The sequence below is a fragment of the Mustela erminea genome, chromosome 11 (assembly GCF_009829155.1).
Source record: "Mustela erminea isolate mMusErm1 chromosome 11, mMusErm1.Pri, whole genome shotgun sequence".
Lineage (NCBI taxonomy): Eukaryota > Metazoa > Chordata > Mammalia > Carnivora > Mustelidae > Mustela > Mustela erminea.
Window position 1 is genome coordinate 82,744,718 of NC_045624.1, and position 21,909 is coordinate 82,766,626.

At 33.0% G+C, this 21,909-nt stretch overlaps 2 pseudogenes; both read left to right on the top strand.

The window, feature by feature from the left end:
• Window positions 1-8,074: 8,074 nt before the first annotated feature.
• LOC116569786 lies at window positions 8,075-8,313 on the top strand (annotated as a pseudogene).
• A 13,228-nt stretch (window positions 8,314-21,541) lies between these two features.
• On the top strand, window positions 21,542-21,665 carry LOC116569791 (annotated as a pseudogene).
• Window positions 21,666-21,909: the final 244 nt, after the last annotated feature.

A 21,909-nucleotide genomic window follows, 5' to 3' on the forward strand; every position in this document is an offset into this window, starting at 1 on the left:
AGGCAGAGAGCCAGGCAGAGAGAGAGAGGAGGAAGCAGGCTCCCCACTGAGCAGGGAGCCTGATGGGGGGCTCGATCCCAGGACCCTGGGATCATGACCTGAGCCGAAGGCAGAGGCTTTAACCCACTGAGCCACCCAGGTGCCCCAGTAGCACCTGTTTCTTGAACAGTTGTTAGTGGCTCTTCTTGTGAGCAGGAGAAAAGTTGGAAAAGACTTATGTTGCCATCTTGGTGACATCATACATTTCTCAGTAGAATTATTAGATATTGCATAAAATTTCTTTTTCATCTTCACAGCATTCCAACATTTACAATTTCCTTTTTTTAACGATTATATTTATTCATTTGACAGAGAGAGACACAGCGAGAGAGGGAACACAAACAGGGAGAGTGGGAGAGGGAGAAGCAGGCTTCCCGCTGAGCGAGGAGCCAGAAAAGGCTCCAGTCAGGTGATATTTGAGCAGCACCTGAAGAAGAAACTACTGTGTGCCTGGCATTGACTGTATGCTGTGTTAGATTTAAGAGGATTTTTGCTTTAGGCATTATGCTAGACTTTGGAACCACAGAGAAGGAAAGGGCTTTTAACTGATCATGACCTGAGCTGAAGGCAGATGCTTAACGACTGAGCTACCCAGGCACCCCAACATTTACAATTTCTAACACAAAATAAGTATCTTTAATAATAAAAAAGATGAGATAACCACGTTATGAAAATTGTCTAGCCAGTAGGCTATTATTAACACCTCTTCTCTACTCTATTGTTTTAATTTATAGTTTCTTGTCAACATAAGAAATTTAGTTCATCTCAAATGCCTATTGCAAATTGATACTGTTTTTTGTGAATTACTTTCTGTTTGCCTCATTTTCTTAATATGCTTTGCAACTATTTTGTTCCAGTGAATAGTTTTACTTCTCACTTTCTATAATGTGTATCTTATTACGAAATTTTAAATGTTCAGAGAGTTAAATGCATTAATCTCTTTATTTGTAAATAATCCACAGACTAGCAAAATCTTTTCTACCTTAAACTGTAAGAGTATTTACTCATATTTTATATTTATGAGTCAAACTTAAAAATGTAAAATTACAACTATTAAACTAATTTTTAAATTTTATTTTAATATGCAAATATCAAGAATGTTGATTTTATGTATGGCATAGATTATCATTAATTTTTCTCCAAATCAGGGTGCCTGAGTGCCTCAATCAGTTAAGGGTCTACCCTCGGCTCAGGTCATGATCTCAGGGTCCTGGGATCGATCCCCATATCGGGCTCCCTGCTCAGCAGAGAGCCTGCTTCTTTTTCTCCTTCTGCTGCTCCCCCTGCTTGTGTGCTCTCTCTCTCTCTCTCTGTCAAATAAATAAAATCCTAAAAACAAAAAAAAAGAAATCTACTGTTAAAATTTTTTTCTCCAAATCAAGTCAATTATATAAATAATATAGTTTTAATTATATATAATTTTTCCTGCTTATTTAAAAACATATATTCTGAATATACATGTATGACTATACTCCTTTCTGCCTTAATGAATTCTGTATATTCTTCTAAAATATCACATTATTCAATTGTGTAATTTTATATTTTGTTATAATATGAGGTAGAATATGCTCCTCTTCATTATTTCCTTTCCTGAAATATCAATGACTATTCTTATAAATTACTTTTCTGCATGAAGTTTATAATAAACACCTTGAGATTTATTTTTGAATCATATATATATGTGTGTATATATATATATATATATATATATATATATACACACACACACACACACATAAATACACATCTTATTAAGATATTGGATAGAACTGTATGGGTTTTATAATTTAATACAAGAACAATTAATCTTTTCTTTAATATTAAGTCTTTTTCATTTTAAAACATGATCTTTCTCTCCAGTCACTCCTTTTGGCCTCAATGAAGTATTTAATATCTCTTACTATCCTTATTTGTAAGTATTTTTTCATTTTGGAAATTTTATTTTCATTGGGGTTTTTCCAGTGCATTTTCTAGTTGTTGATTGTTGCTGTTATCTACAGGAAAGATACTGATTTTTGCATATTATTTTCCTACTTCACTACTAGGTTATTCTATTACTTATAACAACACTTCTTTCATTTCCAGGAATTTTCTAGAAACCCAGGCATTTCTTTGGCATTTGTGAGTCTTGTCTTCTCTTCTCCTTAGTCAATTTTTAAACATAATTTGTTATTTTTGTATTATCTGGGTCTTCCATAATTAGGCTGGCCATAAAGGAAGAAAGTCTATGGGAGAAGTGTTCAGCAAACCTACATCTATGATGGAACACCTATTTGTGACTGGCTTAGTGAATGAGTTAGATTCATCAGAGTGCAATGTTGAAAGCAAGTTACTAACTTCTATTTTTCATTCATTTTATGGCAGCAAAATCTTTCAGGACAAATTTTTATTTTTGTTCCTTTTTTTGTTTTAATTTTTGAGAACTTTTTTTAACTTTAAAAAAATCAAGCTGATCATTATTTACAGTGTCTATTTTCATATGTCCTATATATAATGCAAATATCCCCAAAATATAGTCATTGCAAAACCACTCTACTCAATAATTTATTTTATTTAAATTTAATTAGCCAACATATAACCCACATTTGTTATTTATCCTGATCCCAAACTAGAGAAAGGATCAATAGAGCATGGTATAATGAATTGTATGTTCCTAGAACTATTCTACCATTCAGATGACTCTTTCAGCTATTATAGATCTTTTATAGCTCACTCTGTATTTTAATATTACAACACAAGCAAAAATCCTCGTAATAATTCATAAGCAATAGCTATCATTTTCCATAATAATTTCTATAATAATTTTACAAAAACTGTCATTATTGCCAAAATTAACTTCTTAACATTTTCTAAAATTTTACTAATATTCATGAGTTATTTCTTTTAAAATTTTTCAACATGTATAAGGAAAATAATTGTTTAAAGCTGTTCATCCAATATGATAGATACTATTTCCAGTGGTTATTTAATTTTATTTTTTTTGAGAAAGAGAGAGTGGCAGGGGAAAAGGTAGAGGGGAGAGAGAGAGAGAGAGAGAGAGAATCCTCAAGCAGATTACTGATGTGGCCCTCCAGTGGCTGTTTAAATTTAAATTAAATAAAATTTAAAAACTCAGTTCCTTGGCCTCACTAACCATATTTCACATGCTTGATAACTACTTGTGTCTCGTGTTTATTGTGCAGGACAGCACAGACATAGGACATTTCCAAGATTGCAGAATATTCTATTGGACAGCTATGGTTTTGAGTATGGCAAAACTAGCATGTGTTTGTTACTTATACATTGATGTATTTTTTTTACAGTTTAATAGTTCATTATAGGTTCTATAGAGATTAAATTAGTGAGATTTAGTGTTATAACAGAAATAATAACTATTTTCAATATTAGTTCCTCTTAAAAATAGCACCAGAACTCCCTGTGTAGAAGTTGTTGAAGAACCTCAAAATCAGAAACATCAGGATCCAAGAGTAGAACTGGGGAGGGGACTATCAGAAGCATAATAAGGAGAGGCCACTTAAAAACTCTCTCACATGATGGTATTGGTGCTTTTTTGAAAAAAAGTTTTTATTTTAATTCCAGTTAGTTAACATACAGCATTATATTATCGTTAGGTGTACAATATAGTGATTGAACACCTCCATACATCACTCAGTGCTCATCACAAGGGCACTCCTTAATCCCTATGGCCTATTTAACCCATCCCCCCCCAACTTACCCTCCTGCCTGGTAACCATCAGTCTGTTCTCTATAGTTAAGAGTCTGTTTCTCGGTTTGTCTCTCATTCTCTCACTTTTTCCCTTTGTTAATTTTTTCTTAAATTCCACGTATGAATGAAATCATAGGGTATTTGCCTTCTCTGACTGGCTTATCTTGCCTTAGCATTATACCCTCTAGCTTCATCCATGTTATTTCAGAATGGCAAGACTGCATTCTTTTTGTGGCTGAATAATATTTGGATGATATTGGGTCTTAATCTACTTGGATTGCTCATTCATCCATTCACTAAATCCACAACTATTTACCGAGCTCCTATAGGTGTCAATTATTGTAAATGCTAAGGATAAGCAAAAATAGTATGTATAGAATGTTATATGGTAGTAAATGCAAAAGCCAAAAGAAAAAAAAAAAAAAGCCAAAGTGATGGGTATTTGGGATTGGGGAGGAATCCTTATCTTAGAGTCTTAGAGTAATCAGAAAAGGCTCCAGTCAGGTGATATTTGAGCAGCACCTGAAGAAGAAACTACTGTGTGCCTGGCATTGACTGTATGCTGTGTTAGATTTAAGAGGATTTTTTTTTTCCTTATTTTTTTTTTTTTTATTTCCAGCATAACAGTATTCATTATTTTTGCACCACACCCCGTGCTCCATGCAATCCGTGCCCTCTATAATACCCACCACCTGGTACCCCAACCTCCCACCCCCCGTCCCTTCAAAACCCTCAGATTGTTTTTCAGAGTCCATAGTCTCTCATGGTTCACCTCCCCTTCCAATTTCCCCCAACTCCCTTCTCCACTCTAAGTCCCCATGTCCTCCATGCTATTTGTTATGCTCCACAAATAAGTGAAACCATATGATAATTGACTCTTTGTTTTAGGCATTATGCTAGACTTTGGAACCACAGAGAAGGAAAGGGCTTTTAACTGATCCTCAGGGAGATCTAGTGGAGCTTAGGGAAGAAGATGAAAGAGAAGATAACCCATTCCATACCACTTGCTAAGTGAAATATTAGAAGTATGTGCATGTAGCAATGTTTTCTTACGCACTTGGTAGTATTTTTTTCCCCAAAGTCATTTTAAGGAAGCCTTATTAACAGCATTGAAAATAATAATCCATTTCCTTATTCAACATCAATTTTAACAGAAAATAACTAATGTTAATAACAGATTTTTAAAAATGTATTAGCTCAAATAGGCCTTATTTTGGATAATATAAGCACTTTAGCTACTTTTCTTTTTTAAAGACTATTTATTTGAGGGCATCTGGGTGGCTCAGTTGGTTAAGCGACTGCCTTTGGCTCAGGTCATGATCCCGGGATCCTGGGATGGAATCCCACATCAGGCTCGCCCATTCTGTGGGGATCCTGCTTCACACTCTCCCTCTGACTGACACTCCCCCTGGTTGTGCTCTCTCTCTCTCTCTCTCTGTGTCAAATAAACAAATAAAATCTTAAAAAAAAAATCTCTATTTATTTGACAGAAGGGAAAGATAGAGTGAGAGAGCACAAGTAGGGGAACTGTAGAAGCAGGCTCTCTGCTGAGCAGGGAGCCCAGTGCAGGGCTCAATCCCAGGACCCTGGGATTAAGACCTGAGCCAAAGGCAGAAGAAGCTTAACGGACTGAGCCACCCAGGTGCTCCTACTTTTAATTTCTAAAGTTAAACCATTTACTCAATTCCAGGGGAATTGGGTAACAGTAACATTTGACAAAGCTAATAAACACAGAATCTAAAATGTAATAAATAAACAAAATTTACCTGTCATCTTTTTTTTTTTTTTGGTTAAGTATATCCAAATAAATAAAAGTGATAAAACATGGAAACTTTTTATAGTAAATCTTATCCTACTGACAGGATTTATCATTTTTTACAAGTGTTTAAGAAAAAATGTAAATTAATTAAAATTTTCCTGTTATTATTCTTTGATTATTTTTGAATAACTCCCAAAGTAAAATAAGATACTCAGAAATTTGTATTTTTGAGTTTTCATTTTCTTAAACTGATATTAAGAATCTTAAAACAGATACAATTTTTCATGTACTTCATGATGGATGCCTTAGAAAGACTTACATGGAGAGAGGTAAACACATCTATTAGTTATCTCCAATTAACCATGAAATAAATAAAAAGCAGATATATGATTGATTACTAAAAAGCAGTGAGTAATTAGATAATAAAGCAGTAGTAATGTTATATATTCATAGAATATAATCTAAGAACATGATTTTGTTTGTATAATTGATTACAAAGCAGTTGAAATTCGTATGACTTTTAGGTAAGGACATAACATAAGGGGTTTTAAAGACAGCAAATATTTGAAAACAAAGCATTCCTATCATTTTTTTATGTGACTATAAAAGGATATCTTACTCTACTATATTTAAAAACCATTACTTGTTTTGGATTAGACATGTAAACAAAAAATGATATTTATTTAAAGCCCGTGTTTTAATTAAGCAAGGCTTTCAATGTAAATTAATTCAGCCTAGATTTTAGTCATGTGTAACATCATATAATTTTACTGTTATTTCTACAGTCCATTAGTTTAAAATTGATTCAATTTATGCTAACAGTTGAGTGATTAAATAATTTCCGAGGAAATTTTAATTATCACTGTGGCTGTTTTCTAGATATAAATTAAAAGGTCTTACACACAAGTTGAATTAAGAAAAAGAACTTTTTAGAAAATTTAGAATCTATAGTGGGAACAAAAGATATTTCTGTTCTATTTACCATTTTCCCATTTAGTTCTTACTTTTAAGTCATATATCAGCACTGGAACAAGAAAGATGACTTGAGGAGTCATTTATTTTATACCTATTATTTTGAGGATGGCCTTCTATAGGGCCTTTGTACATACTGTCTGTGACAACTATGTACTCTTCCCCTGAATATAGTGTGTATTATCCCTTACTTGATTCACGTTCCTGTTAAAATTTTAAGAGAGGATTTTCCTAATGGCCCCTAATCCCTTCCCTGCTTTATTTTTCTTATCACTTACTTGTTAGTAAGCAATAATCTTCATTTATTTATGTGATGTTCAGTCTGCCTTTAATTTTTCCATAGGAGTAAGATATCTTTTTTGTTTAAAATATGCATCCAGGGCCTTGTTGAAGGCCAGGTAATATAAAAGATGCTTGTCAGATATCTAGGAAAGGATGTGTGATTAAATGATTATCTGTAAATTAGCTATCTCATGCAGTCAGATGTTACCCTAAAGGCACAACTGATCTTACAGAATACGGTTTCAAAACAAATGAAAATAACACCCAAAAGCAACTGACTAGCAAATCCAACTCTTTCTGTGGTTTCAGGAAATAAAATATTGGATTTAGTTGCATTCTCTCATGTCAATATGTTGATTTAGGATTGTTCAAAATTAGATATATTTCATTAAGTCCAGATATCTAAATTATCAAAGAGCATCTTTTGGTTTTTCTCTTAATTTTCTTTATCCAAGTTTCTGTATTTTTCTAGGCCTTTCAAAATACACTTCAAGGGGATGCCTGGGTGGCTCAGTCAGCCAGTTAAGCATCTGCTTTGGGCTCAAGTCATGATCCCAGCATCCTGGGATCACCCCTGCCTCTGGCTCCCTGCTCAGAGGAAGGTCTACTTCTTCCTCCCCCTGCTCTTGTGCTCTCCCTGAATCGTTCTTTCTTTCCCTGGCCAAATAAATAAATGAAATCTTTAAAAAAAAAAAAAAGACAAAATACATTTCAATATTAATAGTTCCTAAATTTGGTTATAAGCTTAGGATTTCATTTGCCAAAGCCATATTTTTCCCTCACAAATTTCCAAATTTTAATGTGTAGATGATTTTAAGTTTAAAGAACTCTTCTCTGCAAGTTAATCAAGCATTTACCTGCCAGAAGATGAGCATTTTTTATGCAAAACTTTTTGCAGTGATGTGCTCCATGTTCAATTTTTTGACATAGGAAAATGCTTTCTTTAGAATCTTGAGTACTTCCTGGACAAAATGTTGGAGGTATGGTAGAGTAAAAAAGAACGCATGACTTAATTAAAACAACCTTAGCTAAAATTTCAGCTCTTCCACTTTAAATATTTTGAGGCTCACTGTCTACAATTCTATGGGGTATAAAAGGAATACTATCGGGGCGCCTGGGGGGCTCAGTGGGTTAAAGCCTCTGCCTTCGGCTCAGGTCATGATCCCAGGGTCCTGGGATCGAGCCCCACGTTGGGCTCTCTGCTCAGCAGGGAGCCTGCTTCCCCCTTCCTCTCTCTCTGCCTGCCTCTCTGCCTACTTGTGATCTCTGTCTGTCAAATAAATAAAATCTTTAAAAAGAAAAAAAAAAGGATTACTATCGCTTCTCAGCCTTTTGGCTAAGATCAAGTGTAGTGTAGTATCTGTTCTTATCAGTAAAAAGGAATACTGACCACATATCAGGCTCTTATGAGGTAGACACACATACATACACACACATGGAGTCAATATAAAAATTTTTCAATACAATTCCTGTTACAAAGAGAACATCTGATACATTCAGTTCTCTTATTTCTTTATCTTGTCTCATTCTCTAAAAGTGTCTCAAGTAACATTTTCTTTCTGTGGTCTTACATCATCTCAAATTAGTTATGACAGAAAACTTTTAATATCTATTGCTTTTACTCTAGATCTTAGTCTTAGAAAAAAAAACTATCATATTATCTTAATTTGCTTATCAAAACCATTTGCTTCCTAACATGAATGGGATATGCTAGAGGGATGTCTGGGTGGCTCAGTCAGTTAAGCATCTGCCTTCGGCTCTGGTCATGATCCAAGGTCCTGGGATCTAGGTTCCTTGCTCAGTAGGGAGCCTGCTTCTCCCTCTGTCTGCCATTCCCCCTGCTTGTGCTCTTTCTGTCTCTCTTGCTCTCTGACAAATAAATAAATAACTGAATGAATGAATAAAATATTTTAAAAAAGATATACTAGAAATTATGGCTATAAAATTTAATACAAGGTATAGTACCTTTTAGAAATGAACCAAAAGCATAGAAAATAAGAAAGGATAAAGGAGAATTAAATTAAATAGAAGGATATTGTAAAATATAATATACCACATACATTTTAAAAATTATAACAGAAAAATAGAATAAACACATGGATGGCTATATGTGTGCCGAATGCACGGAACAACCAATTAGGCCAATATAAGTTTTGTAGAGTGCAGTAATGTTTCACAGAGAAACTGACATTGGACAGGCATAGAGGAATAGTAAGATTAAAATGGATGGAAAGGAGACAGAAGGTCATTTCAGAAACAGCATAAAGTGAGGAGATAAGAATTTCAAAGCTACCTGAAATGATATATATATTTTTTCTATTTTGATGCATTTCCTATCATCTAAAGTGATTCCCCAAATTAATGTAATATGCCAAGTGAGCTGAAGCCTTAACGGATCAACACCCATGTCAGGTGAACTCCCAGGGATGGATAAAGTAGAGAATACTTAAGTGCTTTGACTTGTCTTAAGAAGCCCATTGATTTTGTTTTTTGTTTTTTAATTTTGTTTATATACTTGAGAGAGAGAGAGAAGGAGAGAGAGCACAAGTCAGGGAAGGGGCAAAGGGAGTGGGAGAAGTAGGCTCCCCTTGGAGCAGGAATCCACATGCAGGGCTCCATCCCAGCATCCGGGATTATGATGACCTGAGGCAGACGCCTAGCCAACTGAACCACCCAGGTGCCCCTTGATTTTGTTTTTTAAAGAGACATTAAAATTAAAATTAAATTAAATTAAATTTAAAAAATTAAGAAACTATTGCTAATCTAAAAAGACATTAAAATTAAATATAACTAGCAAAAAGATACTTTGTTTTTAGAAAACACGCAAATTCCCCCAATACTAAGTTACCATTTTACTATTAACCATCGTTAAATAGATATGGAAATGGAAAATGGAAATGGAAACCACCTTCCGCCAACAAAATTCTAAGGATAGGTTTCTATTCTTTTCATTAAAAGGTATCTTTTCATTAAAAAGTACTGTAATTGATCAACAGCTCTATCCTTACTAGCCTAATTGGTCATTTAGGAAGAGAACATCAATCAGGTATGTGGAGTCAGACACTCACAGATGCCTTAGTGCTCCTTCTCCCCCTAGTCTGGATTCTGGCTGTCCCTTCCCCAGCCTATAGTTTTCTTTTCCCTTGTGCGTGGGTTTTCTTCACTGACATACTGGCAAAAATTGTTTTTGCTCTTACCCCCAAATTAAGGCTTTTGTCCCATAGAGAAAACCAATCTGTGTTTGGTTTGGGTATTAGAGTAAATCTTGTCTCTTCTATTTTCAGGAAGATTTTGTATATAATTAGTATAATTTTGTCTGTAAATGTTTAAGAGCATTCACCAAGGAAGTATCTAGGCCGGATGTTGTCTTCGTAGTCACATTTGAAAATACAAATATAGTTTCCCTAAAAGTTGCATGGACTATTCAAGGTACTTATTTTTTCTTGACTGAGCTTTTCAGGAAATTTCGTAGTTCCTGGTTTGCAGGGACTCTGTCCATTTAATTCAAGTTGTTGAATTTATTGCCATAAATTTTTCATAATATCTTACTATTTTCTAAATATTCTACAGATATTTATTGATGTCACCTCTCACATTCCCTTTTGATATCTTTTTGACCCACAAATGATTTCAAAACATTTACTTAGGTTCCAAATATTTGGAGATATTCTAGGTATGTCTCTTAAACATCTTTTGCTCTGTAACAATAAAACAGTTCCCATATACACATACATTTTTTTCCAAGCCATTTATTTATTTAGGAAATTGGGCTAATCACTTTGAGTTAAACATGTTCCATAATCTGTATTTGATTTATTGCTCTCTCTTGATAATATTCAACACTTTTTTTTCCTTTCCTTTATATTTCCTGGGATTAAATCCAGAAGTTTGCAGATTCAGACTCAAATTTTGGCAAGAATAACTTGTAGGTGGTTTGTATCTACATTTACTATTACTTCAGGGGCACATATGGCCTGGTTTTTCTAAGATAGTTCAGTGTTTTCAGTTATTGTTACCCAATTCATCCATTATTAAGTTCACTAGAAATATTTCTTGTGATTTTTATAGCATCTGGTAACAATTATTATCTAGATCCATTATTTAACCTGGCCCTGTAAAATGATCATTTTATAGTTCTTTTTGTTTCTTTATTAGTTCGATTTCTGTAAAGGAAATTGACCTTAGCAAATATTTGGCTACCCTTAAACAGTTTATATTATAAAGTAGTATAATTTCTTTTTTTATTTGTCAATTTGCAGAATAATGAGTTATTACATCAGTACCCTACAAAAGTAGAGTAACTATATGATTTGGCCTCCAAAATTGAAACATTTGTGAGTGCAATGAGGTGATATTAAGAATTAATCTAGGGGCGCCTGGGTGGCTCAGTGGGTTGAGGCCTCTGACTTCGGCTCAGGTCATGATCCCAGGGTCCTGAGATTGAGCCCCGAATCGGGCTCTCTGCTCAGCAGGGAGCCTGCTTCCTCCTCTCCCTCTGCCTGCCTTTCTGCCTACTTGTGATCTCTGTCGAATAAATACATAAAATCTTAAAAGAAAAAAGAATTAATCTAATGCAATGGTTATTGAGAATATTCCAGACAAACCTAGCCAAAGGTGATCCGTGAGTATTTTTAAAAATTCGTTGACTCCTATGTATTTTATGTGTTACTTCATTGCAATCATTATTTTTTTGATGCCCCAAAATGTTTTATCTTTAACCATGAAGAGCCATTTCAAATTGGCTACTGAATCCTTTTAAGGTGATCTCACTAGTCTTGGATAGATTCCTTACTTTCTTGGACAATCTACATCATGTTCATCTTGTAAGAAATATATATATGCATATTTATTTCTTATATCATATATGTATATGTTTATATATAATAAATTTTAATTTCTTAGAAATAATTATAAATAAATTAATTAATAATAAAAATGTGGTTTTCCTTCTCCCTGATCTGAAAACTTAGTAATTTTTCAAAATATCCTTGTTTCTTTTAGTGAGTAGCAACATGTAAAAGAGCTGTAGACTGTGGTTGCTTCTGTGTTGTCATTGCCTTTATGCCCTCTCGATGAACAGAGCTTGGAAAAAGCACTTTTTGGAAAAAAAAAAAAAAAGAAGATTAATAATAAGTGTATGCTGACATTTGTAAATGAAAAGAAATATTACTTGAATTTTACTCGATTTCTCTATTTTATGTGTTTTTCTTTTATTCTAAAAATACTGATTATATCCTTGCTTTGTATATTACCTATGTTAATATATATTCACTTAATACCAATATTTTTACTGTCAATGACGATTTAATTCAGTTTCAAATGTTTTTGATGATATTTTTAATCCTTAAAGCATATCCCAGTAATTGTTAGTTAAAATACCATGTCTTTAAATCATGTTAAATAATTACTATCTGAGTGGTTATGTATCCAAACCGATGTGGGGACATGGGGATTTTTTTTTTTTTAATTTCTTTTCAGCGTAACAGTACTCATTATTTTTGCACCACACCCAGTGCTCCATGCAATACGTGCCCTCCCTAATACCCACCACCTGGCTCCCCCTACCTTCCACCACTTCAAAACCCTCAGGTTGTTTTTCAGTCCATAGTCTCTCATGGTCCTCCTCCCCTTCCAATTCCCCTCAACTCCCTTCTCCTCTCCATCTCCCTGACATGGGGATATTTTTTAAAATTTTATTTTATAATTCATGTAAAACATTTAAAGTTTCAAATTCAAAACTATAAAACAAGATACTCTAAAAGTTGTAGCATATCACTTAGCTTGTTTCTATTGTTGCTATTCCCCCCAAATATAACATTACTAAAATCATAGTAATGCTGCAATATTGAAACTAGTATTATTATATTTAATGACATATCAACAAATAAAAGCACACCCCTAATATGGAATGACAATCTTAAGTGTCTCTGATCTCATTCTAGCTTTAAGCAACCTTTTTCCTTGACTCTTACATATTTATGTATGCTATGCTAGTTCCCATGAACTGGTCATTTTCAGGTATCTGCATTGGTAGGCTACTTTTAAGAAAATCTCTGTAGTTTTTCAGATACCAGTCCTTAACTTTAGATTATTTCATCACAGCTCTTTGTGCAATGACTGAGTTCACCAAGCAAATATTTTTTTTTTTTTTTTTTTTGCTGTGTTCTATTCTGACCCTATTGCTGTGGTATGGATTTGTAGAAAGCAGAAACTACTAGATGTATGATTCTCCTTTGAGAATAGGTGAATGCTAGAGATGCTGAAAATGCCATTTTTAGAGCTGTCTCATGCAAAGGGTGATATGTTATAAAAATAATGTCTCCCAAGAAACCTTCATCCTAAAAAATTCTGCTGCATTATTCAAAGGGGCTACAAATGTCGACAGTGAAACTCTGGAAGTGTGGGAAATGATCAGTCCCAAAGGTATAGCTTCCTTAGTAGTTGAACTTCACTGTGTAATATGATTTTTCCAGTTCATTTCAGATGGTGGGCGGAGAAAATAATATGACTCTGAAAAAGTTAATATTGTGTTCATTCAGATACTGAAGTAAAATCTAGAAACGATAGTAAATTTCGGTTTAGGAAATACTATAGTAAAGAAAACTATTAAATTTTATTTAATTGATTAATATTCAAACTCATTTGACCACAGAATTTTTTACTCTTCTGTATCACGTATTAATATGGAGAATAATCAGGGTTCCAGAGAATACATACATTTTGTAAGGCTATGTTAAATGAAGTTCAACAGGTATATTTGTGATAAATCTTAGCAGGGTTTTCTAATTGCTACTGTGAATCAAGAATCCAAGAATCCTCAAGCTGGAGTACAGTCTATAGACCATATTCCAAACTCCTTTATGTAAGAATAAATTTTCTATATGATACAAACTCAAATAATTTGGGGGAGGGGTAATCATTCTTATTTTTCACAATTTATTTCCCTCTTTCTTACTCAGAGAAGCTCATATAATTTCTACATCATGAAATGTAGAGAAATATCATTTTATTACTTATCTTACTTATTAATAATAAAATATTTATTGAGGTACATAGAATTCTTCATATTTCATAAATGTAAAGTTCAATGAATTTTAACAAACAAAGCCTACCCATGTAACCAGCATCTAGCTCAAGAAATAAAACATTATACCCACCTATTAAAGAAGGAAAAATACACACATTTCCTCAGAATTTCCAAGGCTGCCTCATTTTCTTTAAAGGAATAGTAAGCAGTGAGGTCAGGAGAAAATTCTACAGAAATCCTGCTAAATTGTACTAGCTCAACTTACTGTAGGTTGCAGAAATTGAAGTAGAGGTTTTGCTACTCAGTGGTACTGAGAGCCACTCTGCAGATCCATGCTCTTGCCAAAGATCCATGCTCCTTCCCAGACCTAAGAAACTGACCAGCAAAAATGTGGAATAAATACTTTAAGTGAAATCCATTCAAGCTGTCTTTCAGCAAATGTTCCGTGTACTGTGGCTCTTTCCCTCTGTTCCCTGAGCTTTTGTACATTGATAGTGGGGTTGAAGATATAGTGAAAAAATACAAATAGATTTGTTTGTAGAAATGTTAATTCATGGGAGAAAGAGCGAAAATGACGGGCAGCTACAAACAGTATTCACAGACCATGGTAGAAGTGGTAGATGGGACAATTGTCTTTGGAGCAGTATCTGCCTCATTTGTAACATGGCTCTTTATTAATTTGTTGTGCTATCTATAATTGTCTTTTCTGCCTGTTTTCATGGCCATTTAAATTTGATTTGGGAAAAGTGAATGAGAGTCTCCCAATTATCACTATTTTAATTGACACCACTTATAAAAGCTATAAAAATTGATAAATCTTATGTTCTCACCATTATGCTTATGTATCTAATTATGCATCTCTAAATCTCACATCAACACCATGAGTAGATACTATTAGTCCTATTTTATTAGTGAATAAAACCAATAGAGAGACAAGGCACCTTGCCCTAAATTATACTAATACTGCACTGAGAAAACAAGTTTTAACTCTATGTACATCGGCTCAAAAAATCAAGCAGACTTCAACATGCAGACTATAAAATCTTCTAGGTTCTATGTTCCTGAGAGCCACACTATGAGAAAGGAATTGTTTTCATTCCACAGAAATGCAATAATAGAACCAGGGTTTGAACCCGGGTCAGCAGACTATGGGTACATGGCTCTTTCAACTAACCCAACAGTGTATTTACATATATATTTTTCTTTTTAAATTCAACTTTATAAAACCTCTTTCTACTAAGAAGTTAAAAGACTTACTGTATCAAAGTAAAAGAAACATGCTTCTAACTTTCAATAGAAAATGAAAACTCATGGTTTGAAATGGGAATATGGCACTAGTATGATTTTACTTTTAAGGTACAGCCTAAGAAATGGTTTTTTGGATAAGGAGACAAAAGATGAAGGCTGGATTTGCATCATTCACCTTTTTTTTTCTGTGATTGACAACATTAATATTTCTATGTTTCAGTTAAGGATGATGAAATTTTTTTCAGATTTTAATATGTATTAAAGTTAAGATACAATATAAGTACATAAAAATAAATACCTGAAAATCATTACATCCATTATGTACCCAAAGGTAGATATATTTACAGAAATTTAAAACACCTTTTATGGGAATGCAAGCTGGTGCAGCCACTCTGGGAAACAGCATGGAGATTCCTCAAAAAGTTGAAAATAGTGCTACCCTGTGACCCAGCAATCGCATTACTAGGTATTTACCTTAAAGATACAAATGTAGTGATCTGATCACGTACACCCAAATGTTTATAGCAGCAATGTCCACAATCGCCAAACTATGGAAAGAACTTAGATGTTCATCAACAGATGAATGGATAGAGAAAAAGTGGTATACATACACATATATATATATGTATATGTATATGTACACACAGAAACATATATATATATGTATATGTACGCACACACACACACACTGGAATACTATGCAGCCATCAAAAGAAATGAAGTCTTGCCATTTGTAATGACATGGATGGAACTAGAGGGTATTATGCTGAGTGAAATAAGTCAATCAGAGGAAGACAATTATCATATGATCTCTCTGATATGAGGAATTTGAGAGGCAGGGTGGGGGGTTGTGGGGGGTAGGGAAGGAAAAAATGAAACAAGTTGGGATCAGGAGGGAGACAAACCATAAGAGACTCTTAATCTCACAAAACAAACTGAGGCTTGCTGGGGAGTGCAGGGTAGCGATAGGGCAATTGGTTTATGGACATTGGGGAGGGTATGTGCTATGGTGAATGCTATGAAATGTATAAGCCTGATGATTCATAGACCTATACCCCTGGGCAAATAATACATTATATGCTAATAAAAACTAAAAAAATAAAAAATAATTTAAAAAAACACATTTTAGTGCAATGAATGAGACACATTATAAATCATACTACTTTCGGGTTAACTGTTTTACCCTTAATTTTCTGACTTCTCTGGAGAATTAGTCTTATATTTTCTTAATTGATTTTAGAGTTAGTAAAGTTAGCATGCCACAAAAGGAGGAAAAAGCCAAAAATGTAATGTTAACTGATTTTGGACATTACAAAGTAATGTATAACTGAGATAGATATATCTATACCTATATAGATCTATCGATCTATAGATATATCTATATCTATATCTACATAGATATATCTATCGATCTATAGATATAGATGTATCTATCAGTCATATACAAGAAAAAATGATTTTTCTGTAAGAAGATTATTCTGATAGTTATTAGTAGACACTTCTCTAAAAAGTTAAAATATCGCATAAATTAGTTTTGTTGACAGGACTGTTTTATGTTTTGTTTACCAACAAACTTGATATGGAATTTTCACAATTTTATCAGCCTTATTTAGGTATATTTTCATATAAGAAACTGCACCCACCTAACATATATAATTCAACTAATTGTGATAGAAATATACATTGCAAAACCACTGTTTAAATCAGGATACATATTTGCACCACTCGGGAAAGATTCTGTGAGCCCCTTTAGAGTCCATCCCTCCCTCTGCACCCTGCCCCAGGGAATCAGATGATTTTGGTTACCATAGGTCAGTTCACATTTTATAGGTATTTATAAGTAGAATCAAATTGCATGAATACTTTTGTAACAGGCTTATCTCAGCACAATGACTTACAGATTCATGCACACTATTGTCTATGTCAGCGGCTCATTCACTTTTATTGTTGAACACTATTCAATTATAAAGATAAATCACATTTTACTTATCCATACATCCAATGATGGACTGTGGCATTATTTGAAGTTTTGGTTATTTTGCATAAACCTGCTATGAATATTTCCATGTAAGTCCTTTGTGTGGCTATATATTATCAATTCTCTCAAGTAAGTAACTGGAGTAAAATAGCTGAGTTATTTGGTAGGTATATAATGTGTTTTTTTTTGTGTGTGTGTGTTTTTTTTTTTTTAAAGAAACTGCCTATTTTCCAATGTAATCGTACAACTTTATATCCCCAGCAGCAGTGCATGAGAGTTAAAATGGCTCCATATTCTCACAAAACACATGAAATTTCCAGCCTTTACTGTTAACTCTTCAAATTGACATGCTGTGGTAACTTTTTTGCTTTAATTATAATTTCTTTAAAATATAATTGTAATTTGTTTAATTGTAATTAAATAATGTAGTTGATGTATTTTCACATGTTTATTTGCCATGTATATATATTTTGTGTGATGTGTGTGTTCAATTATTTTAAATAGGTTTTAATTAGATTAGATTTTAAAGTTGTATAGTTTTTATTTGTCTTCTGTTATTGGGTCTGTTCTTCTTATATGAAGAACATATAAGAATATGTTCTTCATATAAATCCTTTCTCAGACACATGTAGTGTATTTTCTCCCCATCTGCAGCTTGCCTTTTCGTTTTTTAAATAGTATGCTTTGGGGAACAAAAAAGGAATTTTGTTGAAAGCCAAAAGATTATTTTTGTTTCTGTTTCTTAGTGTCTATCTAAATCCTTGCCTACTTCCAGTTCACACAAATAATCTACTGTTTTGTTTAGTACTGTTATGGTTTTTATTTTTGTGTATAGGACTATCTTCCATATCAAGTTAACTTTGGGGTAAATATTGATGTTCCTTTTTATTCCATAGATATATCTAATTGTTCCAGCACTATTTGTTAAGGAAGTCTTTTCTTCTCAACAAATGGTCTTGAAAACGTGATTATATGCAGTTTGGTCAATTTCTGTACTCCCCATTTTAATTGACCTATGTCTATTCCTTCAACTATATAACATTGTTTTGATTACTAGAGCTTTGTAGTGGATCTTTGAATCATGTAGTATAGCTCTTCCAAATTTGTTCTTTGAAAAAATTGTTTTGGCTATTCTAGGTCATTTGTATTTCCATATTAATTTTCAAATTAGCTTGTCATTTCCTTTAGGATTTGATTGGTACTGTCATGATTTACACACACACACACACACACACACACATTATATATATTAAAAACTTTAATAGTTAACATATTGTATCTTCCTATATATCTACACTTACTTAAGTCTTATTTAATTATTTATTTAATTAATTATCCAGTTTTATAGCAGTCAATGTAGAGTTCTTACACATATTTTATTAAAATATATTTAAAAAATATATATATATTTAAAATATATTTAGGTAACAACTCAATGTGGTATTTTGATAATATGAATTTAAAAATCATGTTTCAGTTATTGATGGCCAGTATATAAAATCCAATTGATTTGTATATCTTAATCTAGCATACTCCAACTTTCTCAATTTGTTTAATTCTATTTATTCTTTTGTATATTTCTTAGGATTTTCTATAGAAACAATTGTGCCATCAGCAAATAGATACAACTTTATTTCTATTTTCCTAGTCTATTGTCTTTTATTTCTTTTTCATGCTCTATTTCAATTGTTACATCCTCTACTACAATCTTAAAGTGGTGGAAGTAGGCATCTATGCCTTCTTTCTAATCTTATATGGAAAACATTAAATATTTTACTATGAAATTTGATATTAGTTGTAAGTTTTTATAGATGCATTCTACCTTATTAAGAATGTTTCTTTTTATTTCTACTTTACTGAACAGTTTCATTGTGAATAGATGTTGAATTTTATCAAAAAATTTTTTTGCACCTATCGATATGATCTTGTGATTTTTGTGTTTTCTTTTATTAATGAAAGTATTTATCATCACAAAATAAACCTCTTTATCTCCAGTAGTTCCTTTTTCCTTGAGGAATATTTTTTTTCTGATTTTATTATATTTAATCAGAATTATATATCTTTTTCCATCTCTTTACTTTCAATTTACCTATGTTTTTATATTGAAAATGTGTCTCTTTTAGATACCATATACAAATTTGTTTGTGTTTTTGTTTATGTTTATTTTTTAATCTTTTCAGATGTTATGTGCCATATAAATGGAGTGTTTTTCAATTAATATTTAATGTAATGCTAATATAGTTGGATTTTGTTCTGAAATTTCACTACTTGATTCCTTTTCATCTCTCTTATTTTCGTGTTGCTCTTTTTTCCTTTTTCTTTCATAAGTTATTCCGATTATTTGGGTAGTTTCCATATATTGGCTTTAAACATATTATTTTGTATTTTGTAGTGGTTTTTATTTTTTTAAATATTTTATTTATTTGACAGAGAGATCACAAGTAGGCACACAGGCAGAGAGAGAGAGGAGGAAGCAGGCTCCCTGCGGAGCAGAAAGCCTAATGTTGTAGTGATTTTTCTAAAGGTATGTTATGCATCCTTAAAATTTTACATTCTTTTTTTTAATTTAATTTTTTATAAACATATAATATATTTTTATCCCCAGGGGTACAGTTCTGTGAATCGCCAGGTTTATACACTTCACAGCACTCACCATAGCACATACCCTCCCCAATGTCCATAACCCCACCCCCCTCTCCCAACCCCCTTCCCCCCAGCAACCCTCAGTTTGTTTTGTGAGATTAAGAGTCACTTATGGGGCGCCTGGGTGGCTCAGTGGGTTAAGCTGCTGCCTTCGGCTCAGGTCATGATCTCAGGGTCCTGGGATCGAGTCCCGCATCGGGCTCTCTGCTCAGCAGGGAGCCTGCTTCCTCCTCTCTCTCTGCCTGCCTCTCTGCCTACTTGTGTTCTCTGTCAAATAAATAAATAAAATCTTTAAAAAAAAATAAAAAAAAAAAAGAGTCACTTATGGTTTGTCTCTCTCCCAATCCCATCTTGTTTCATTGATTCTTCTCCAACCCCCTTAACCCCCATGTTGCATCTCCACTTCCTCATATCAGGGAGATTATATGATAGTTGTCTTTCTCCAATTGACTTATTTTGCTAAGCATGATACCCTCTAGTTCCATCCACGTTGTTGCAAATGGCAAGATTTCATTTCTTTTGATGGCTGTGTAGTATTCCATTATATATATATATATATATATATATATATATATATATATATATACCACATCTTCTTTATCCATTCATCTGTTGATAGACATCTAGGTTCTTTCCATAGTTTGGCTATTGTAGACATTGCTGCTATAAACATTCGGGTGCACGTGCCCCTTCGGATCACTACGTTTGTATCTTTAGAACATTTTACATTCTAATTAGAGTTGATATTATACATGTTCATGTAAAGTGCAGAAACTTTATGATCATTTTGGCCCATTAACCTCCCTTGATTTCCCTTATGCTAGAAACTGTATATGTATTATCTCAATATACATTGTAAAGTCTGCAAGAAAGTATCATAATTTTTGTTTGAAACAGCCACATATTCAAACATAATGAAAAAAATAATATATCCTTATATTTATCACTTTTTTAGGGTATGTATTACCTCTTGACTGCCTATATTTCCTTCTGCTATCATACACTTTTATCCTAAAGAGTTTTCTTTAACTTTTCTTGCAGTACCTGTCTTCACATGACAGTTTCTTAGTTAATTTTTTATCTGAGAATACCTCTATTCTGCCTTCTTTCTTGAAGGATATTGCCACTACATATGAAACTCTGGGTTGGAGTTGTTGCTTTATTTTTCCCCCATGGCTTTCATCATGTTATTCCACTGTCTTCTGCCTTCATAATTTCTGATGAGAAGACCACAATCATTTGAATCATAATGTGCCATATTTTTCTGGATTCTTTTGATATTTTCCTTATGTCCTTGGATTTCTGCAGTTTGGATATGATGTGCCTAGAGTTTATTTATTGCATTTGGTCTGTTTTGAATTTGCTGCATATCTTACATATTTAAATTAAGAAATTTCACCAAATTATAAAATATTTGGTTATTGTTTCTTCAAATATTTTTACTACAACATTCTCTCCTCTACTTCTGGGACTCCAATTGTATCCATGTTAGACCATCTGATATTACCTAATGTTTTCTGAGGCTCTGATTGTTTTTTCTATTAATATATTTTTCTCTCTGGCCTTCAGCTTGAATAATTTCCATTGATCAATTTTAAAGTCCTTTTTCTCTTTCTTCTGGCAGTTTCATTCTACTCTTGATCCTATCCAGTCTATTTTTTTTTAATTTCAAATAGTTTTTTCTAATTTCTGTAGTTTCCATTTTCTATTTAATATTTTTATTTAGCATTTTCTATTTCTATTCCCTATTTCTCGCTGAGATTTCCTATTTTTTCCTTTGGTCTCAGGTGTATTTTCCTTTGCCTCATTCATTGTCATTATAAGAGTTTTTTAAAAATCCTTGTCTGACAACATAATTTTAGGAACATCTTCAGATTTATCTGTTTAATCGCTTCTCGGCCTTTTGGCTAAGATCAAGTGTAGATTTATCTGTTTAATTTTTGTTTTCCTTTCAGAAGAATGAATCACATTTTATTGGCTCTTCATATTTAAATAATTTTGAATTATATTCTGAAAATTGTTAGAGTTGTGTTGCTGAGGCTCCACATTCTGTTATACTCTTATAAATTAAAAAATACCTTCTGTAGGGTCAAACTGCAAAATTTTTTTTGCAGAACCTCAGTACTTTTTCCTACCTTTACCCTTCACTGCAAGGGGCCTTAAGTCTTCCCTATACTTAATGGTTCAGTGATTAGCCAGAGTTTACATAGAGATTTTAGGGTTTCCTTCCTTCTCCCCTCCAGGATTCCCCTTGT